Source organism: Hoplias malabaricus, chromosome 15 (assembly GCF_029633855.1).
Source record: "Hoplias malabaricus isolate fHopMal1 chromosome 15, fHopMal1.hap1, whole genome shotgun sequence".
Taxonomy (NCBI): Eukaryota; Metazoa; Chordata; class Actinopteri; order Characiformes; family Erythrinidae; genus Hoplias; species Hoplias malabaricus.
Genome location: NC_089814.1, coordinates 25,119,410 through 25,137,232, shown reverse-complemented (window position 1 = coordinate 25,137,232; position 17,823 = coordinate 25,119,410). Strand labels below are relative to the sequence as shown.

The 17,823-nt window shown below is 52.0% G+C and overlaps 31 non-coding genes across 31 annotated transcripts; 14 read left to right on the top strand and 17 right to left on the bottom strand.

The window, feature by feature from the left end:
- Positions 1-608: 608 nt before the first annotated feature.
- Positions 609-680, bottom strand: trnag-ucc (transfer RNA glycine (anticodon UCC)). Its single transcript has one exon. It is a non-coding gene; the product is annotated as a tRNA-Gly (tRNA).
- Positions 681-1,576: 896 nt separating this feature from the next.
- On the bottom strand, positions 1,577-1,648 carry trnag-ucc (transfer RNA glycine (anticodon UCC)). Its single transcript has one exon. It is a non-coding gene; the product is annotated as a tRNA-Gly (tRNA).
- An 896-nt stretch (positions 1,649-2,544) lies between these two features.
- Positions 2,545-2,616, bottom strand: trnag-ucc (transfer RNA glycine (anticodon UCC)). The gene has a single exon. It is a non-coding gene; the product is annotated as a tRNA-Gly (tRNA).
- A 735-nt stretch (positions 2,617-3,351) lies between these two features.
- Positions 3,352-3,423, top strand: trnad-auc (transfer RNA aspartic acid (anticodon AUC)). Its single transcript has one exon. It is a non-coding gene; the product is annotated as a tRNA-Asp (tRNA).
- Positions 3,424-3,513: 90 nt separating this feature from the next.
- trnag-ucc (transfer RNA glycine (anticodon UCC)) lies at positions 3,514-3,585 on the bottom strand. Its single transcript has one exon. It is a non-coding gene; the product is annotated as a tRNA-Gly (tRNA).
- Positions 3,586-4,320: 735 nt separating this feature from the next.
- On the top strand, positions 4,321-4,392 carry trnad-guc (transfer RNA aspartic acid (anticodon GUC)). The gene has a single exon. It is a non-coding gene; the product is annotated as a tRNA-Asp (tRNA).
- Positions 4,393-4,481: 89 nt separating this feature from the next.
- trnag-ucc (transfer RNA glycine (anticodon UCC)) lies at positions 4,482-4,553 on the bottom strand. The gene has a single exon. It is a non-coding gene; the product is annotated as a tRNA-Gly (tRNA).
- A 735-nt stretch (positions 4,554-5,288) lies between these two features.
- Positions 5,289-5,360, top strand: trnad-guc (transfer RNA aspartic acid (anticodon GUC)). The gene has a single exon. It is a non-coding gene; the product is annotated as a tRNA-Asp (tRNA).
- Positions 5,361-5,449: 89 nt separating this feature from the next.
- On the bottom strand, positions 5,450-5,521 carry trnag-ucc (transfer RNA glycine (anticodon UCC)). The gene has a single exon. It is a non-coding gene; the product is annotated as a tRNA-Gly (tRNA).
- Positions 5,522-6,256: 735 nt separating this feature from the next.
- On the top strand, positions 6,257-6,328 carry trnad-guc (transfer RNA aspartic acid (anticodon GUC)). The gene has a single exon. It is a non-coding gene; the product is annotated as a tRNA-Asp (tRNA).
- Positions 6,329-6,418: 90 nt separating this feature from the next.
- On the bottom strand, positions 6,419-6,490 carry trnag-ucc (transfer RNA glycine (anticodon UCC)). Its single transcript has one exon. It is a non-coding gene; the product is annotated as a tRNA-Gly (tRNA).
- A 735-nt stretch (positions 6,491-7,225) lies between these two features.
- trnad-guc (transfer RNA aspartic acid (anticodon GUC)) lies at positions 7,226-7,297 on the top strand. The gene has a single exon. It is a non-coding gene; the product is annotated as a tRNA-Asp (tRNA).
- Positions 7,298-7,387: 90 nt separating this feature from the next.
- Positions 7,388-7,459, bottom strand: trnag-ucc (transfer RNA glycine (anticodon UCC)). Its single transcript has one exon. It is a non-coding gene; the product is annotated as a tRNA-Gly (tRNA).
- A 735-nt stretch (positions 7,460-8,194) lies between these two features.
- trnad-guc (transfer RNA aspartic acid (anticodon GUC)) lies at positions 8,195-8,266 on the top strand. The gene has a single exon. It is a non-coding gene; the product is annotated as a tRNA-Asp (tRNA).
- Positions 8,267-8,355: 89 nt separating this feature from the next.
- Positions 8,356-8,427, bottom strand: trnag-ucc (transfer RNA glycine (anticodon UCC)). Its single transcript has one exon. It is a non-coding gene; the product is annotated as a tRNA-Gly (tRNA).
- A 735-nt stretch (positions 8,428-9,162) lies between these two features.
- Positions 9,163-9,234, top strand: trnad-guc (transfer RNA aspartic acid (anticodon GUC)). The gene has a single exon. It is a non-coding gene; the product is annotated as a tRNA-Asp (tRNA).
- Positions 9,235-9,323: 89 nt separating this feature from the next.
- On the bottom strand, positions 9,324-9,395 carry trnag-ucc (transfer RNA glycine (anticodon UCC)). Its single transcript has one exon. It is a non-coding gene; the product is annotated as a tRNA-Gly (tRNA).
- A 735-nt stretch (positions 9,396-10,130) lies between these two features.
- Positions 10,131-10,202, top strand: trnad-guc (transfer RNA aspartic acid (anticodon GUC)). The gene has a single exon. It is a non-coding gene; the product is annotated as a tRNA-Asp (tRNA).
- Positions 10,203-10,292: 90 nt separating this feature from the next.
- Positions 10,293-10,364, bottom strand: trnag-ucc (transfer RNA glycine (anticodon UCC)). Its single transcript has one exon. It is a non-coding gene; the product is annotated as a tRNA-Gly (tRNA).
- Positions 10,365-11,099: 735 nt separating this feature from the next.
- Positions 11,100-11,171, top strand: trnad-guc (transfer RNA aspartic acid (anticodon GUC)). The gene has a single exon. It is a non-coding gene; the product is annotated as a tRNA-Asp (tRNA).
- Positions 11,172-11,261: 90 nt separating this feature from the next.
- trnag-ucc (transfer RNA glycine (anticodon UCC)) lies at positions 11,262-11,333 on the bottom strand. Its single transcript has one exon. It is a non-coding gene; the product is annotated as a tRNA-Gly (tRNA).
- Positions 11,334-12,068: 735 nt separating this feature from the next.
- On the top strand, positions 12,069-12,140 carry trnad-guc (transfer RNA aspartic acid (anticodon GUC)). The gene has a single exon. It is a non-coding gene; the product is annotated as a tRNA-Asp (tRNA).
- An 89-nt stretch (positions 12,141-12,229) lies between these two features.
- On the bottom strand, positions 12,230-12,301 carry trnag-ucc (transfer RNA glycine (anticodon UCC)). Its single transcript has one exon. It is a non-coding gene; the product is annotated as a tRNA-Gly (tRNA).
- Positions 12,302-13,036: 735 nt separating this feature from the next.
- Positions 13,037-13,108, top strand: trnad-guc (transfer RNA aspartic acid (anticodon GUC)). Its single transcript has one exon. It is a non-coding gene; the product is annotated as a tRNA-Asp (tRNA).
- Positions 13,109-13,198: 90 nt separating this feature from the next.
- trnag-ucc (transfer RNA glycine (anticodon UCC)) lies at positions 13,199-13,270 on the bottom strand. Its single transcript has one exon. It is a non-coding gene; the product is annotated as a tRNA-Gly (tRNA).
- A 735-nt stretch (positions 13,271-14,005) lies between these two features.
- trnad-guc (transfer RNA aspartic acid (anticodon GUC)) lies at positions 14,006-14,077 on the top strand. Its single transcript has one exon. It is a non-coding gene; the product is annotated as a tRNA-Asp (tRNA).
- An 89-nt stretch (positions 14,078-14,166) lies between these two features.
- Positions 14,167-14,238, bottom strand: trnag-ucc (transfer RNA glycine (anticodon UCC)). Its single transcript has one exon. It is a non-coding gene; the product is annotated as a tRNA-Gly (tRNA).
- A 735-nt stretch (positions 14,239-14,973) lies between these two features.
- Positions 14,974-15,045, top strand: trnad-guc (transfer RNA aspartic acid (anticodon GUC)). The gene has a single exon. It is a non-coding gene; the product is annotated as a tRNA-Asp (tRNA).
- A 90-nt stretch (positions 15,046-15,135) lies between these two features.
- Positions 15,136-15,207, bottom strand: trnag-ucc (transfer RNA glycine (anticodon UCC)). Its single transcript has one exon. It is a non-coding gene; the product is annotated as a tRNA-Gly (tRNA).
- Positions 15,208-15,942: 735 nt separating this feature from the next.
- On the top strand, positions 15,943-16,014 carry trnad-auc (transfer RNA aspartic acid (anticodon AUC)). The gene has a single exon. It is a non-coding gene; the product is annotated as a tRNA-Asp (tRNA).
- Positions 16,015-17,072: 1,058 nt separating this feature from the next.
- Positions 17,073-17,144, bottom strand: trnag-ucc (transfer RNA glycine (anticodon UCC)). Its single transcript has one exon. It is a non-coding gene; the product is annotated as a tRNA-Gly (tRNA).
- Between the last annotated feature and the right edge of the window lie 679 nt (positions 17,145-17,823).

Below are 17,823 nucleotides of genomic sequence, written 5' to 3'. Positions count from 1 at the left end.
TTCTCTTTGCTACCTGTTTAATCCTCGTCTTGACTTGTGTGGCTTTTATTTTCCAAATAAAAGCAATGCGGCTGCCCCTCCAGTCTGTTTGGGTTCTCCGGAATGTCGAAGTGCCATGTGACTGTCCACCATGAGCCGAACGGGAGACTGTTTGCTCAGCGGCTGGTTTCTGTAGTGTAGTGGTTATCACGTTCGCCTCACACGCGAAAGGTCCCCGGATCGATGCCGGGCAGAAACACAAGGCGCGTCTCTTCTCTTTGCTAGCCGTTTAATCCTCGTCTTGACCTCTGTGGCTTTTATTTTCAAGGTCTTAGGATTTGGCCAATTTTAGCTGATATCAGAAGAAAAAAAACAGGACTAAGTGCAGCCTAAAGGAATTCGTTCAAAGTGTCGTCCATGCTTTCGTAGTGGTGGTTCTCCCACAGCCCCACTGGCCCTGCGCAGTCGTCCTCGTTAGTATAGTGGACAGTATCTCCGCCTGTCACGCGGAAGACCGGGGTTCGATTCCCCGACGGGGAGAAAGGTGATTTTCTTGCGCTATGTAGATTTGCAAAACAATTCGCTTCGCAAACCGTGGCAGCTGTTGGAGAAACGTGTTTTAAAGTGAATGCCTTGGCCGGGAATCGAACCCGGGTCAACTGCTTGGAAGGCAGCTATGCTCACCACTATACCACCAACGCCACAGCGGGCGGAAGCTGGACCTAGGCCGTTTGCACGAACGTCATTGCTTGAAGTCCTATTATGATCCGCGTCAAGCCGTGGCTGCCCCTCCAGGCTGTTTGGGTTCTCCGTAATGTCGAAGTGCCATGTCACTGTCCACCATGACCCGAACGGCAGACTGTCTGTTTGGCCAGCGGCTGGTTTCTGTAGTGTAGTGGTTATCACGTTTGCCTAACACGCGAAAGCTCCCCGGATCGATGCCGGGCGGAAACGCAAGGCTTACTAAAGCCAGGATTAGCGTCTCTTCTCTTTGCTACCTGTTTAATCCTCGTCTTGACTTGTGTGGCTTTTATTTTCCAAATAAAAGCAATGCGGCTGCCCCTCCAGTCTGTTTGGGCTCTCCGGAATGTCGAAGTGCCATGTGACTGTCCACCATGAGCCGAACGGGAGACTGTCTGTTTGCTCAGCGGCTGGTTTCTGTAGTGTAGTGGTTATCACGTTCGCCTCACACGCGAAAGGTCCCCGGATCGATGCCGGGCAGAAACACAAGGCGCGTCTCTTCTCTTTGCTAGCCGTTTAATCCTCGTCTTGACCTCTGTGGCTTTTATTTTCAAGGTCTTAGGATTTGGCCAATTTTAGCTGATATCAGAAGAAAAAAAACAGGACTAAGTGCAGCCTAAAGGAATTCGTTCAAAGTGTCGTCCATGCTTTCGTAGTGGTGGTTCTCCCACAGCCCCACTGGCCCTGCGCAGTCGTCCTCGTTAGTATAGTGGACAGTATCTCCGCCTGTCACGCGGAAGACCGGGGTTCGATTCCCCGACGGGGAGAAAGGTGATTTTCTTGCGCTATGTAGATTTGCAAAACAATTCGCTTCGCAAACCGTGGCAGCTGTTGGAGAAACGTGTTTTAAAGTGAATGCCTTGGCCGGGAATCGAACCCGGGTCAACTGCTTGGAAGGCAGCTATGCTCACCACTATACCACCAACGCCACAGCGGGCGGAAACTGGACCTAGGCCGTTTGCACGAACGTCATTGCTTGAAGTCCTATTATGATCCGCGTCAAGCCGTGGCTGCCCCTCCAGGCTGTTTGGGTTCTCCGTAATGTCGAAGTGCCATGTCACTGTCCACCATGACCCGAACGGCAGACTGTCTGTTTGGCCAGCGGCTGGTTTCTGTAGTGTAGTGGTTATCACGTTTGCCTAACACGCGAAAGCTCCCCGGATCGATGCCGGGCGGAAACGCAAGGCTTACTAAAGCCAGGATTAGCGTCTCTTCTCTTTGCTACCTGTTTAATCCTTGTCTTGACTTGTGTGGCTTTTATTTTCCAAATAAAAGCAATGCGGCTGCCCCTCCAGTCTGTTTGGGTTCTCCGGAATGTCGAAGTGCCATGTGACTGTCCACCATGAGCCGAACGGGAGACTGTCTGTTTGCTCAGCGGCTGGTTTCTGTAGTGTAGTGGTAATCACGTTCGCCTCACACGCGAAAGGTCCCCGGATCGATGCCGGGCAGAAACACAAGGCGCGTCTCTTCTCTTTGCTAGCCGTTTAATCCTCGTCTTGACCTCTGTGGCTTTTATTTTCAAGGTCTTAGGATTTGGCCAATTTTAGCTGATATCAGAAGAAAAAAAACAGGACTAAGTGCAGCCTAAAGGAATTCGTTCAAAGTGTCGTCCATGCTTTCGTAGTGGTGGTTCTCCCACAGCCCCACTGGCCCTGCGCAGTCGTCCTCGTTAGTATAGTGGACAGTATCTCCGCCTGTCACGCGGAAGACCGGGGTTCGATTCCCCGACGGGGAGAAAGGTGATTTTCTTGCGCTATGTAGATTTGCAAAACAATTCGCTTCGCAAACCGTGGCAGCTGTTGGAGAAACGTGTTTTAAAGTGAATGCGTTGGCCGGGAATCGAACCCGGGTCAACTGCTTGGAAGGCAGCTACGCTCACCACTATACCACCAACGCCACAGCGGGCGGAAGCTGGACCTAGGCCGTTTGCACGAACGTCATTGCTTGAAGTCCTATTATGATCCGCGTCAAGCCGTGGCTGCCCCTCCAGGCTGTTTGGGTTCTCCGTAATGTCGAAGTGCCATGTCACTGTCCACCATGACCCGAACGGCAGACTGTCTGTCTGGCCAGCGGCTGGTTTCTGTAGTGTAGTGGTTATCACGTTTGCCTAACACGCGAAAGCTCCCCGGATCGATGCCGGGCGGAAACGCAAGGCTTACTAAAGCCAGGATTAGCGTCTCTTCTCTTTGCTACCTGTTTAATCCTCGTCTTGACTTGTGTGGCTTTTATTTTCCAAATAAAAGCAATGCGGCTGCCCCTCCAGTCTGTTTGGGTTCTCCGGAATGTCGAAGTGCCATGTGACTGTCCACCATGAGCCGAACGGGAGACTGTCTGTTTGCTCAGCGGCTGGTTTCTGTAGTGTAGTGGTTATCACGTTCGCCTCACACGCGAAAGGTCCCCGGATCGATGCCGGGCAGAAACACAAGGCGCGTCTCTTCTCTTTGCTAGCCGTTTAATCCTCGTCTTGACCTCTGTGGCTTTTATTTTCAAGGTCTTAGGATTTGGCCAATTTTAGCTGATATCAGAAGAAAAAAAACAGGACTAAGTGCAGCCTAAAGGAATTCGTTCAAAGTGTCGTCCATGCTTTCGTAGTGGTGGTTCTCCCACAGCCCCACTGGCCCTGCGCAGTCGTCCTCGTTAGTATAGTGGACAGTATCTCCGCCTATCACGCGGAAGACCGGGGTTCGATTCCCCGACGGGGAGAAAGGGTGATTTTCTTGCGCTATGTAGATTTGCAAAACAATTCGCTTCGCAAACCGTGGCAGCTGTTGGAGAAACGTGTTTTAAAGTGAATGCGTTGGCCGGGAATCGAACCCAGGTCAACTGCTTGGAAGGCAGCTACGCTCACCACTATACCACCAACGCCACAGCGGGCGGAAGCTGGACCTAGGCCGTTTGCACGAACGTCATTGCTTGAAGTCCTATTATGATCCGCGTCAAGCCGTGGCTGCCCCTCCAGGCTGTTTGGGTTCTCCGTAATGTCGAAGTGCCATGTCACTGTCCACCATGACCCGAACGGCAGACTGTCTGTCTGGCCAGCGGCTGGTTTCTGTAGTGTAGTGGTTATCACGTTTGCCTAACACGCGAAAGCTCCCCGGATCGATGCCGGGCGGAAACGCAAGGCTTACTAAAGCCAGGATTAGCGTCTCTTCTCTTTGCTACCTGTTTAATCCTCGTCTTGACTTGTGTGGCTTTTATTTTCCAAATAAAAGCAATGCGGCTGCCCCTCCAGTCTGTTTGGGTTCTCCGGAATGTCGAAGTGCCATGTGACTGTCCACCATGAGCCGAACGGGAGACTGTCTGTTTGCTCAGCGGCTGGTTTCTGTAGTGTAGTGGTTATCACGTTCGCCTCACACGCGAAAGGTCCCCGGATCGATGCCGGGCAGAAACACAAGGCGCGTCTCTTCTCTTTGCTAGCCGTTTAATCCTCGTCTTGACCTCTGTGGCTTTTATTTTCAAGGTCTTAGGATTTGGCCAATTTTAGCTGATATCAGAAGAAAAAAAACAGGACTAAGTGCAGCCTAAAGGAATTCGTTCAAAGTGTCGTCCATGCTTTCGTAGTGGTGGTTCTCCCACAGCCCCACTGGCCCTGCGCAGTCGTCCTCGTTAGTATAGTGGACAGTATCTCCGCCTGTCACGCGGAAGACCGGGGTTCGATTCCCCGACGGGGAGAAAGGTGATTTTCTTGCGCTATGTAGATTTGCAAAACAATTCGCTTCGCAAACCGTGGCAGCTGTTGGAGAAACGTGTTTTAAAGTGAATGCCTTGGCCGGGAATCGAACCCGGGTCAACTGCTTGGAAGGCAGCTATGCTCACCACTATACCACCAACGCCACAGCGGGCGGAAGCTGGACCTAGGCCGTTTGCACGAACGTCATTGCTTGAAGTCCTATTATGATCCGCGTCAAGCCGTGGCTGCCCCTCCAGGCTGTTTGGGTTCTCCGTAATGTCGAAGTGCCATGTCACTGTCCACCATGACCCGAACGGCAGACTGTCTGTTTGGCCAGCGGCTGGTTTCTGTAGTGTAGTGGTTATCACGTTTGCCTAACACGCGAAAGCTCCCCGGATCGATGCCGGGCGGAAACGCAAGGCTTACTAAAGCCAGGATTAGCGTCTCTTCTCTTTGCTACCTGTTTAATCCTTGTCTTGACTTGTGTGGCTTTTATTTTCCAAATAAAAGCAATGCGGCTGCCCCTCCAGTCTGTTTGGGTTCTCCGGAATGTCGAAGTGCCATGTGACTGTCCACCATGAGCCGAACGGGAGACTGTCTGTTTGCTCAGCGGCTGGTTTCTGTAGTGTAGTGGTAATCACGTTCGCCTCACACGCGAAAGGTCCCCGGATCGATGCCGGGCAGAAACACAAGGCGCGTCTCTTCTCTTTGCTAGCCGTTTAATCCTCGTCTTGACCTCTGTGGCTTTTATTTTCAAGGTCTTAGGATTTGGCCAATTTTAGCTGATATCAGAAGAAAAAAAACAGGACTAAGTGCAGCCTAAAGGAATTCGTTCAAAGTGTCGTCCATGCTTTCGTAGTGGTGGTTCTCCCACAGCCCCACTGGCCCTGCGCAGTCGTCCTCGTTAGTATAGTGGACAGTATCTCCGCCTGTCACGCGGAAGACCGGGGTTCGATTCCCCGACGGGGAGAAAGGTGATTTTCTTGCGCTATGTAGATTTGCAAAACAATTCGCTTCGCAAACCGTGGCAGCTGTTGGAGAAACGTGTTTTAAAGTGAATGCGTTGGCCGGGAATCGAACCCGGGTCAACTGCTTGGAAGGCAGCTATGCTCACCACTATACCACCAACGCCACAGCGGGGGGAAGCTGGACCTAGGCCGTTTGCACGAACGTCATTGCTTGAAGTCCTATTATGATCCGCGTCAAGCTGTGGCTGCCCCTCCAGGCTGTTTGGGTTCTCCGTAATGTCGAAGTGCCATGTCACTGTCCACCATGACCCGAACGGCAGACTGTCTGTTTGGCCAGCGGCTGGTTTCTGTAGTGTAGTGGTTATCACGTTTGCCTAACACGCGAAAGCTCCCCGGATCGATGCCGGGCGGAAACGCAAGGCTTACTAAAGCCAGGATTAGCGTCTCTTCTCTTTGCTACCTGTTTAATCCTCGTCTTGACTTGTGTGGCTTTTATTTTCCAAATAAAAGCAATGCGGCTGCCCCTCCAGTCTGTTTGGGTTCTCCGGAATGTCGAAGTGCCATGTGACTGTCCACCATGAGCCGAACGGGAGACTGTCTGTTTGCTCAGCGGCTGGTTTCTGTAGTGTAGTGGTTATCACGTTCGCCTCACACGCGAAAGGTCCCCGGATCGATGCCGGGCAGAAACACAAGGCGCCTCTCTTCTCTTTGCTAGCCGTTTAATCCTCGTCTTGACCTCTGTGGCTTTTATTTTCAAGGTCTTAGGATTTGGCCAATTTTAGCTGATATCAGAAGAAAAAAAACAGGACTAAGTGCAGCCTAAAGGAATTCGTTCAAAGTGTCGTCCATGCTTTCGTAGTGGTGGTTCTCCCACAGCCCCACTGGCCCTGCGCAGTCGTCCTCGTTAGTATAGTGGACAGTATCTCCGCCTGTCACGCGGAAGACCGGGGTTCGATTCCCCGACGGGGAGAAAGGGTGATTTTCTTGCGCTATGTAGATTTGCAAAACAATTCGCTTCGCAAACCGTGGCAGCTGTTGGAGAAACGTGTTTTAAAGTGAATGCGTTGGCCGGGAATCGAACCCGGGTCAACTGCTTGGAAGGCAGCTACGCTCACCACTATACCACCAACGCCACAGCGGGCGGAAGCTGGACCTAGGCCGTTTGCACGAACGTCATTGCTTGAAGTCCTATTATGATCCGCGTCAAGCCGTGGCTGCCCCTCCAGGCTGTTTGGGTTCTCCGTAATGTCGAAGTGCCATGTCACTGTCCACCATGACCCGAACGGCAGACTGTCTGTCTGGCCAGCGGCTGGTTTCTGTAGTGTAGTGGTTATCACGTTTGCCTAACACGCGAAAGCTCCCCGGATCGATGCCGGGCGGAAACGCAAGGCTTACTAAAGCCAGGATTAGCGTCTCTTCTCTTTGCTACCTGTTTAATCCTCGTCTTGACTTGTGTGGCTTTTATTTTCCAAATAAAAGCAATGCGGCTGCCCCTCCAGTCTGTTTGGGTTCTCCGGAATGTCGAAGTGCCATGTGACTGTCCACCATGAGCCGAACGGGAGACTGTCTGTTTGCTCAGCGGCTGGTTTCTGTAGTGTAGTGGTTATCACGTTCGCCTCACACGCGAAAGGTCCCCGGATCGATGCCGGGCAGAAACACAAGGCGCCTCTCTTCTCTTTGCTAGCCGTTTAATCCTCGTCTTGACCTCTGTGGCTTTTATTTTCAAGGTCTTAGGATTTGGCCAATTTTAGCTGATATCAGAAGAAAAAAAACAGGACTAAGTGCAGCCTAAAGGAATTCGTTCAAAGTGTCGTCCATGCTTTCGTAGTGGTGGTTCTCCCACAGCCCCACTGGCCCTGCGCAGTCGTCCTCGTTAGTATAGTGGACAGTATCTCCGCCTGTCACGCGGAAGACCGGGGTTCGATTCCCCGACGGGGAGAAAGGGTGATTTTCTTGCGCTATGTAGATTTGCAAAACAATTCGCTTCGCAAACCGTGGCAGCTGTTGGAGAAACGTGTTTTAAAGTGAATGCGTTGGCCGGGAATCGAACCCGGGTCAACTGCTTGGAAGGCAGCTACGCTCACCACTATACCACCAACGCCACAGCGGGCGGAAGCTGGACCTAGGCCGTTTGCACGAACGTCATTGCTTGAAGTCCTATTATGATCCGCGTCAAGCCGTGGCTGCCCCTCCAGGCTGTTTGGGTTCTCCGTAATGTCGAAGTGCCATGTCACTGTCCACCATGACCCGAACGGCAGACTGTCTGTCTGGCCAGCGGCTGGTTTCTGTAGTGTAGTGGTTATCACGTTTGCCTAACACGCGAAAGCTCCCCGGATCGATGCCGGGCGGAAACGCAAGGCTTACTAAAGCCAGGATTAGCGTCTCTTCTCTTTGCTACCTGTTTAATCCTCGTCTTGACTTGTGTGGCTTTTATTTTCCAAATAAAAGCAATGCGGCTGCCCCTCCAGTCTGTTTGGGTTCTCCGGAATGTCGAAGTGCCATGTGACTGTCCACCATGAGCCGAACGGGAGACTGTCTGTTTGCTCAGCGGCTGGTTTCTGTAGTGTAGTGGTTATCACGTTCGCCTCACACGCGAAAGGTCCCCGGATCGATGCCGGGCAGAAACACAAGGCGCGTCTCTTCTCTTTGCTAGCCGTTTAATCCTCGTCTTGACCTCTGTGGCTTTTATTTTCAAGGTCTTAGGATTTGGCCAATTTTAGCTGATATCAGAAGAAAAAAAACAGGACTAAGTGCAGCCTAAAGGAATTCGTTCAAAGTGTCGTCCATGCTTTCGTAGTGGTGGTTCTCCCACAGCCCCACTGGCCCTGCGCAGTCGTCCTCGTTAGTATAGTGGACAGTATCTCCGCCTGTCACGCGGAAGACCGGGGTTCGATTCCCCGACGGGGAGAAAGGTGATTTTCTTGCGCTATGTAGATTTGCAAAACAATTCGCTTCGCAAACCGTGGCAGCTGTTGGAGAAACGTGTTTTAAAGTGAATGCCTTGGCCGGGAATCGAACCCGGGTCAACTGCTTGGAAGGCAGCTATGCTCACCACTATACCACCAACGCCACAGCGGGCGGAAGCTGGACCTAGGCCGTTTGCACGAACGTCATTGCTTGAAGTCCTATTATGATCCGCGTCAAGCCGTGGCTGCCCCTCCAGGCTGTTTGGGTTCTCCGTAATGTCGAAGTGCCATGTCACTGTCCACCATGACCCGAACGGCAGACTGTCTGTTTGGCCAGCGGCTGGTTTCTGTAGTGTAGTGGTTATCACGTTTGCCTAACACGCGAAAGCTCCCCGGATCGATGCCGGGCGGAAACGCAAGGCTTACTAAAGCCAGGATTAGCGTCTCTTCTCTTTGCTACCTGTTTAATCCTTGTCTTGACTTGTGTGGCTTTTATTTTCCAAATAAAAGCAATGCGGCTGCCCCTCCAGTCTGTTTGGGTTCTCCGGAATGTCGAAGTGCCATGTGACTGTCCACCATGAGCCGAACGGGAGACTGTCTGTTTGCTCAGCGGCTGGTTTCTGTAGTGTAGTGGTAATCACGTTCGCCTCACACGCGAAAGGTCCCCGGATCGATGCCGGGCAGAAACACAAGGCGCGTCTCTTCTCTTTGCTAGCCGTTTAATCCTCGTCTTGACCTCTGTGGCTTTTATTTTCAAGGTCTTAGGATTTGGCCAATTTTAGCTGATATCAGAAGAAAAAAAACAGGACTAAGTGCAGCCTAAAGGAATTCGTTCAAAGTGTCGTCCATGCTTTCGTAGTGGTGGTTCTCCCACAGCCCCACTGGCCCTGCGCAGTCGTCCTCGTTAGTATAGTGGACAGTATCTCCGCCTGTCACGCGGAAGACCGGGGTTCGATTCCCCGACGGGGAGAAAGGTGATTTTCTTGCGCTATGTAGATTTGCAAAACAATTCGCTTCGCAAACCGTGGCAGCTGTTGGAGAAACGTGTTTTAAAGTGAATGCGTTGGCCGGGAATCGAACCCGGGTCAACTGCTTGGAAGGCAGCTATGCTCACCACTATACCACCAACGCCACAGCGGGGGGAAGCTGGACCTAGGCCGTTTGCACGAACGTCATTGCTTGAAGTCCTATTATGATCCGCGTCAAGCTGTGGCTGCCCCTCCAGGCTGTTTGGGTTCTCCGTAATGTCGAAGTGCCATGTCACTGTCCACCATGACCCGAACGGCAGACTGTCTGTTTGGCCAGCGGCTGGTTTCTGTAGTGTAGTGGTTATCACGTTTGCCTAACACGCGAAAGCTCCCCGGATCGATGCCGGGCGGAAACGCAAGGCTTACTAAAGCCAGGATTAGCGTCTCTTCTCTTTGCTACCTGTTTAATCCTCGTCTTGACTTGTGTGGCTTTTATTTTCCAAATAAAAGCAATGCGGCTGCCCCTCCAGTCTGTTTGGGTTCTCCGGAATGTCGAAGTGCCATGTGACTGTCCACCATGAGCCGAACGGGAGACTGTCTGTTTGCTCAGCGGCTGGTTTCTGTAGTGTAGTGGTTATCACGTTCGCCTCACACGCGAAAGGTCCCCGGATCGATGCCGGGCAGAAACACAAGGCGCCTCTCTTCTCTTTGCTAGCCGTTTAATCCTCGTCTTGACCTCTGTGGCTTTTATTTTCAAGGTCTTAGGATTTGGCCAATTTTAGCTGATATCAGAAGAAAAAAAACAGGACTAAGTGCAGCCTAAAGGAATTCGTTCAAAGTGTCGTCCATGCTTTCGTAGTGGTGGTTCTCCCACAGCCCCACTGGCCCTGCGCAGTCGTCCTCGTTAGTATAGTGGACAGTATCTCCGCCTGTCACGCGGAAGACCGGGGTTCGATTCCCCGACGGGGAGAAAGGGTGATTTTCTTGCGCTATGTAGATTTGCAAAACAATTCGCTTCGCAAACCGTGGCAGCTGTTGGAGAAACGTGTTTTAAAGTGAATGCGTTGGCCGGGAATCGAACCCGGGTCAACTGCTTGGAAGGCAGCTACGCTCACCACTATACCACCAACGCCACAGCGGGCGGAAGCTGGACCTAGGCCGTTTGCACGAACGTCATTGCTTGAAGTCCTATTATGATCCGCGTCAAGCCGTGGCTGCCCCTCCAGGCTGTTTGGGTTCTCCGTAATGTCGAAGTGCCATGTCACTGTCCACCATGACCCGAACGGCAGACTGTCTGTCTGGCCAGCGGCTGGTTTCTGTAGTGTAGTGGTTATCACGTTTGCCTAACACGCGAAAGCTCCCCGGATCGATGCCGGGCGGAAACGCAAGGCTTACTAAAGCCAGGATTAGCGTCTCTTCTCTTTGCTACCTGTTTAATCCTCGTCTTGACTTGTGTGGCTTTTATTTTCCAAATAAAAGCAATGCGGCTGCCCCTCCAGTCTGTTTGGGTTCTCCGGAATGTCGAAGTGCCATGTGACTGTCCACCATGAGCCGAACGGGAGACTGTCTGTTTGCTCAGCGGCTGGTTTCTGTAGTGTAGTGGTTATCACGTTCGCCTCACACGCGAAAGGTCCCCGGATCGATGCCGGGCAGAAACACAAGGCGCCTCTCTTCTCTTTGCTAGCCGTTTAATCCTCGTCTTGACCTCTGTGGCTTTTATTTTCAAGGTCTTAGGATTTGGCCAATTTTAGCTGATATCAGAAGAAAAAAAACAGGACTAAGTGCAGCCTAAAGGAATTCGTTCAAAGTGTCGTCCATGCTTTCGTAGTGGTGGTTCTCCCACAGCCCCACTGGCCCTGCGCAGTCGTCCTCGTTAGTATAGTGGACAGTATCTCCGCCTGTCACGCGGAAGACCGGGGTTCGATTCCCCGACGGGGAGAAAGGGTGATTTTCTTGCGCTATGTAGATTTGCAAAACAATTCGCTTCGCAAACCGTGGCAGCTGTTGGAGAAACGTGTTTTAAAGTGAATGCGTTGGCCGGGAATCGAACCCGGGTCAACTGCTTGGAAGGCAGCTACGCTCACCACTATACCACCAACGCCACAGCGGGCGGAAGCTGGACCTAGGCCGTTTGCACGAACGTCATTGCTTGAAGTCCTATTATGATCCGCGTCAAGCCGTGGCTGCCCCTCCAGGCTGTTTGGGTTCTCCGTAATGTCGAAGTGCCATGTCACTGTCCACCATGACCCGAACGGCAGACTGTCTGTCTGGCCAGCGGCTGGTTTCTGTAGTGTAGTGGTTATCACGTTTGCCTAACACGCGAAAGCTCCCCGGATCGATGCCGGGCGGAAACGCAAGGCTTACTAAAGCCAGGATTAGCGTCTCTTCTCTTTGCTACCTGTTTAATCCTCGTCTTGACTTGTGTGGCTTTTATTTTCCAAATAAAAGCAATGCGGCTGCCCCTCCAGTCTGTTTGGGTTCTCCGGAATGTCGAAGTGCCATGTGACTGTCCACCATGAGCCGAACGGGAGACTGTCTGTTTGCTCAGCGGCTGGTTTCTGTAGTGTAGTGGTTATCACGTTCGCCTCACACGCGAAAGGTCCCCGGATCGATGCCGGGCAGAAACACAAGGCGCGTCTCTTCTCTTTGCTAGCCGTTTAATCCTCGTCTTGACCTCTGTGGCTTTTATTTTCAAGGTCTTAGGATTTGGCCAATTTTAGCTGATATCAGAAGAAAAAAAACAGGACTAAGTGCAGCCTAAAGGAATTCGTTCAAAGTGTCGTCCATGCTTTCGTAGTGGTGGTTCTCCCACAGCCCCACTGGCCCTGCGCAGTCGTCCTCGTTAGTATAGTGGACAGTATCTCCGCCTGTCACGCGGAAGACCGGGGTTCGATTCCCCGACGGGGAGAAAGGTGATTTTCTTGCGCTATGTAGATTTGCAAAACAATTCGCTTCGCAAACCGTGGCAGCTGTTGGAGAAACGTGTTTTAAAGTGAATGCGTTGGCCGGGAATCGAACCCGGGTCAACTGCTTGGAAGGCAGCTATGCTCACCACTATACCACCAACGCCACAGCGGGCGGAAGCTGGACCTAGGCCGTTTGCACGAACGTCATTGCTTGAAGTCCTATTATGATCCGCGTCAAGCCGTGGCTGCCCCTCCAGGCTGTTTGGGTTCTCCGTAATGTCGAAGTGCCATGTCACTGTCCACCATGACCCGAACGGCAGACTGTCTGTTTGGCCAGCGGCTGGTTTCTGTAGTGTAGTGGTTATCACGTTTGCCTAACACGCGAAAGCTCCCCGGATCGATGCCGGGCGGAAACGCAAGGCTTACTAAAGCCAGGATTAGCGTCTCTTCTCTTTGCTACCTGTTTAATCCTCGTCTTGACTTGTGTGGCTTTTATTTTCCAAATAAAAGCAATGCGGCTGCCCCTCCAGTCTGTTTGGGTTCTCCGGAATGTCGAAGTGCCATGTGACTGTCCACCATGAGCCGAACGGGAGACTGTCTGTTTGCTCAGCGGCTGGTTTCTGTAGTGTAGTGGTTATCACGTTCGCCTCACACGCGAAAGGTCCCCGGATCGATGCCGGGCAGAAACACAAGGCGCGTCTCTTCTCTTTGCTAGCCGTTTAATCCTCGTCTTGACCTCTGTGGCTTTTATTTTCAAGGTCTTAGGATTTGGCCAATTTTAGCTGATATCAGAAGAAAAAAAACAGGACTAAGTGCAGCCTAAAGGAATTCGTTCAAAGTGTCGTCCATGCTTTCGTAGTGGTGGTTCTCCCACAGCCCCACTGGCCCTGCGCAGTCGTCCTCGTTAGTATAGTGGACAGTATCTCCGCCTGTCACGCGGAAGACCGGGGTTCGATTCCCCGACGGGGAGAAAGGGTGATTTTCTTGCGCTATGTAGATTTGCAAAACAATTCGCTTCGCAAACCGTGGCAGCTGTTGGAGAAACGTGTTTTAAAGTGAATGCGTTGGCCGGGAATCGAACCCGGGTCAACTGCTTGGAAGGCAGCTACGCTCACCACTATACCACCAACGCCACAGCGGGCGGAAGCTGGACCTAGGCCGTTTGCACGAACGTCATTGCTTGAAGTCCTATTATGATCCGCGTCAAGCCGTGGCTGCCCCTCCAGGCTGTTTGGGTTCTCCGTAATGTCGAAGTGCCATGTCACTGTCCACCATGACCCGAACGGCAGACTGTCTGTCTGGCCAGCGGCTGGTTTCTGTAGTGTAGTGGTTATCACGTTTGCCTAACACGCGAAAGCTCCCCGGATCGATGCCGGGCGGAAACGCAAGGCTTACTAAAGCCAGGATTAGCGTCTCTTCTCTTTGCTACCTGTTTAATCCTCGTCTTGACTTGTGTGGCTTTTATTTTCCAAATAAAAGCAATGCGGCTGCCCCTCCAGTCTGTTTGGGTTCTCCGGAATGTCGAAGTGCCATGTGACTGTCCACCATGAGCCGAACGGGAGACTGTCTGTTTGCTCAGCGGCTGGTTTCTGTAGTGTAGTGGTTATCACGTTCGCCTCACACGCGAAAGGTCCCCGGATCGATGCCGGGCAGAAACACAAGGCGCGTCTCTTCTCTTTGCTAGCCGTTTAATCCTCGTCTTGACCTCTGTGGCTTTTATTTTCAAGGTCTTAGGATTTGGCCAATTTTAGCTGATATCAGAAGAAAAAAAACAGGACTAAGTGCAGCCTAAAGGAATTCGTTCAAAGTGTCGTCCATGCTTTCGTAGTGGTGGTTCTCCCACAGCCCCACTGGCCCTGCGCAGTCGTCCTCGTTAGTATAGTGGACAGTATCTCCGCCTGTCACGCGGAAGACCGGGGTTCGATTCCCCGACGGGGAGAAAGGTGATTTTCTTGCGCTATGTAGATTTGCAAAACAATTCGCTTCGCAAACCGTGGCAGCTGTTGGAGAAACGTGTTTTAAAGTGAATGCGTTGGCCGGGAATCGAACCCGGGTCAACTGCTTGGAAGGCAGCTATGCTCACCACTATACCACCAACGCCACAGCGGGCGGAAGCTGGACCTAGGCCGTTTGCACGAACGTCATTGCTTGAAGTCCTATTATGATCCGCGTCAAGCCGTGGCTGCCCCTCCAGGCTGTTTGGGTTCTCCGTAATGTCGAAGTGCCATGTCACTGTCCACCATGACCCGAACGGCAGACTGTCTGTTTGGCCAGCGGCTGGTTTCTGTAGTGTAGTGGTTATCACGTTTGCCTAACACGCGAAAGCTCCCCGGATCGATGCCGGGCGGAAACGCAAGGCTTACTAAAGCCAGGATTAGCGTCTCTTCTCTTTGCTACCTGTTTAATCCTCGTCTTGACTTGTGTGGCTTTTATTTTCCAAATAAAAGCAATGCGGCTGCCCCTCCAGTCTGTTTGGGTTCTCCGGAATGTCGAAGTGCCATGTGACTGTCCACCATGAGCCGAACGGGAGACTGTCTGTTTGCTCAGCGGCTGGTTTCTGTAGTGTAGTGGTTATCACGTTCGCCTCACACGCGAAAGGTCCCCGGATCGATGCCGGGCAGAAACACAAGGCGCCTCTCTTCTCTTTGCTAGCCGTTTAATCCTCGTCTTGACCTCTGTGGCTTTTATTTTCAAGGTCTTAGGATTTGGCCAATTTTAGCTGATATCAGAAGAAAAAAAACAGGACTAAGTGCAGCCTAAAGGAATTCGTTCAAAGTGTCGTCCATGCTTTCGTAGTGGTGGTTCTCCCACAGCCCCACTGGCCCTGCGCAGTCGTCCTCGTTAGTATAGTGGACAGTATCTCCGCCTGTCACGCGGAAGACCGGGGTTCGATTCCCCGACGGGGAGAAAGGGTGATTTTCTTGCGCTATGTAGATTTGCAAAACAATTCGCTTCGCAAACCGTGGCAGCTGTTGGAGAAACGTGTTTTAAAGTGAATGCGTTGGCCGGGAATCGAACCCGGGTCAACTGCTTGGAAGGCAGCTACGCTCACCACTATACCACCAACGCCACAGCGGGCGGAAGCTGGACCTAGGCCGTTTGCACGAACGTCATTGCTTGAAGTCCTATTATGATCCGCGTCAAGCCGTGGCTGCCCCTCCAGGCTGTTTGGGTTCTCCGTAATGTCGAAGTGCCATGTCACTGTCCACCATGACCCGAACGGCAGACTGTCTGTCTGGCCAGCGGCTGGTTTCTGTAGTGTAGTGGTTATCACGTTTGCCTAACACGCGAAAGCTCCCCGGATCGATGCCGGGCGGAAACGCAAGGCTTACTAAAGCCAGGATTAGCGTCTCTTCTCTTTGCTACCTGTTTAATCCTCGTCTTGACTTGTGTGGCTTTTATTTTCCAAATAAAAGCAATGCGGCTGCCCCTCCAGTCTGTTTGGGTTCTCCGGAATGTCGAAGTGCCATGTGACTGTCCACCATGAGCCGAACGGGAGACTGTCTGTTTGCTCAGCGGCTGGTTTCTGTAGTGTAGTGGTTATCACGTTCGCCTCACACGCGAAAGGTCCCCGGATCGATGCCGGGCAGAAACACAAGGCGCGTCTCTTCTCTTTGCTAGCCGTTTAATCCTCGTCTTGACCTCTGTGGCTTTTATTTTCAAGGTCTTAGGATTTGGCCAATTTTAGCTGATATCAAAAGAAAAAAAACAGGACTAAGTGCAGCCTAAAGGAATTCGTTCAAAGTGTCGTCCATGCTTTCGTAGTGGTGGTTCTCCCACAGCCCCACTGGCCCTGCGCAGTCGTCCTCGTTAGTATAGTGGACAGTATCTCCGCCTATCACGCGGAAGACCGGGGTTCGATTCCCCGACGGGGAGAAAGGGTGATTTTCTTGCGCTATGTAGATTTGCAAAACAATTCGCTTCGCAAACCGTGGCAGCTGTTGGAGAAACGTGTTTTAAAGTGAATGCGTTGGCCGGGAATCGAACCCAGGTCAACTGCTTGGAAGGCAGCTACGCTCACCACTATACCACCAACGCCACAGCGGGCGGAAGCTGGACCTAGGCCGTTTGCACCAACGTCATTGCTTGAAGTCCTATTATGATCCGCGTCAAGCCGTGGCTGCCCCTCCAGGCTGTTTGGGTTCTCCGTAATGTCGAAGTGCCATGTCACTGTCCACCATGACCCGAACGGCAGACTGTCTGTCTGGCCAGCGGCTGGTTTCTGTAGTGTAGTGGTTATCACGTTTGCCTAACACGCGAAAGCTCCCCGGATCGATGCCGGGCGGAAACGCAAGGCTTACTAAAGCCAGGATTAGCGTCTCTTCTCTTTGCTACCTGTTTAATCCTCGTCTTGACTTGTGTGGCTTTTATTTTCCAAATAAAAGCAATGCGGCTGCCCCTCCAGTCTGTTTGGGTTCTCCGGAATGTCGAAGTGCCATGTGACTGTCCACCATGAGCCGAACGGGAGACTGTCTGTTTGCTCAGCGGCTGGTTTCTGTAGTGTAGTGGTTATCACGTTCGCCTCACACGCGAAAGGTCCCCGGATCGATGCCGGGCAGAAACACAAGGCGCGTCTCTTCTCTTTGCTAGCCGTTTAATCCTCGTCTTGACCTCTGTGGCTTTTATTTTCAAGGTCTTAGGATTTGGCCAATTTTAGCTGATATCAAAAGAAAAAAAACAGGACTAAGTGCAGCCTAAAGGAATTCGTTCAAAGTGTCGTCCATGCTTTCGTAGTGGTGGTTCTCCCACAGCCCCACTGGCCCTGCGCAGTCGTCCTCGTTAGTATAGTGGACAGTATCTCCGCCTGTCACGCGGAAGACTGGGGTTCGATTCCCTGACGGGGAGAAAGGTGATTTTCTTGCGCTATGTAGATTTGCAAAACAATTCGCTTCGCAAACCGTGGCAGCTGTTGGAGAAACGTGTTTTAAAGTGAATGCGTTGGCCGGGAATCGAACCCGGGTCAACTGCTTGGAAGGCAGCTATGCTCACCACTATACCACCAACGCCACAGCGGGCGGAAGCTGGACCTAGGCCGTTTGCACGAACGTCATTGCTTGAAGTCCTATTATGATCCGCGTCAAGCCGTGGCTGCCCCTCCAGGCTGTTTGGGTTCTCCGTAATGTCGAAGTGCCATGTCACTGTCCACCATGACCCGAACGGCAGACTGTCTGTTTGGCCAGCGGCTGGTTTCTGTAGTGTAGTGGTTATCACGTTTGCCTAACACGCGAAAGCTCCCCGGATCGATGCCGGGCGGAAACGCAAGGCTTACTAAAGCCAGGATTAGCGTCTCTTCTCTTTGCTACCTGTTTAATCCTCGTCTTGACTTGTGTGGCTTTTATTTTCCAAATAAAAGCAATGCGGCTGCCCCTCCAGTCTGTTTGGGTTCTCCGGAATGTCGAAGTGCCATGTGACTGTCCACCATGAGCCGAACGGGAGACTGTCTGTTTGCTCAGCGGCTGGTTTCTGTAGTGTAGTGGTTATCACGTTCGCCTCACACGCGAAAGGTCCCCGGATCGATGCCGGGCAGAAACACAAGGCGCCTCTCTTCTCTTTGCTAGCCGTTTAATCCTCGTCTTGACCTCTGTGGCTTTTATTTTCAAGGTCTTAGGATTTGGCCAATTTTAGCTGATATCAGAAGAAAAAAAACAGGACTAAGTGCAGCCTAAAGGAATTCGTTCAAAGTGT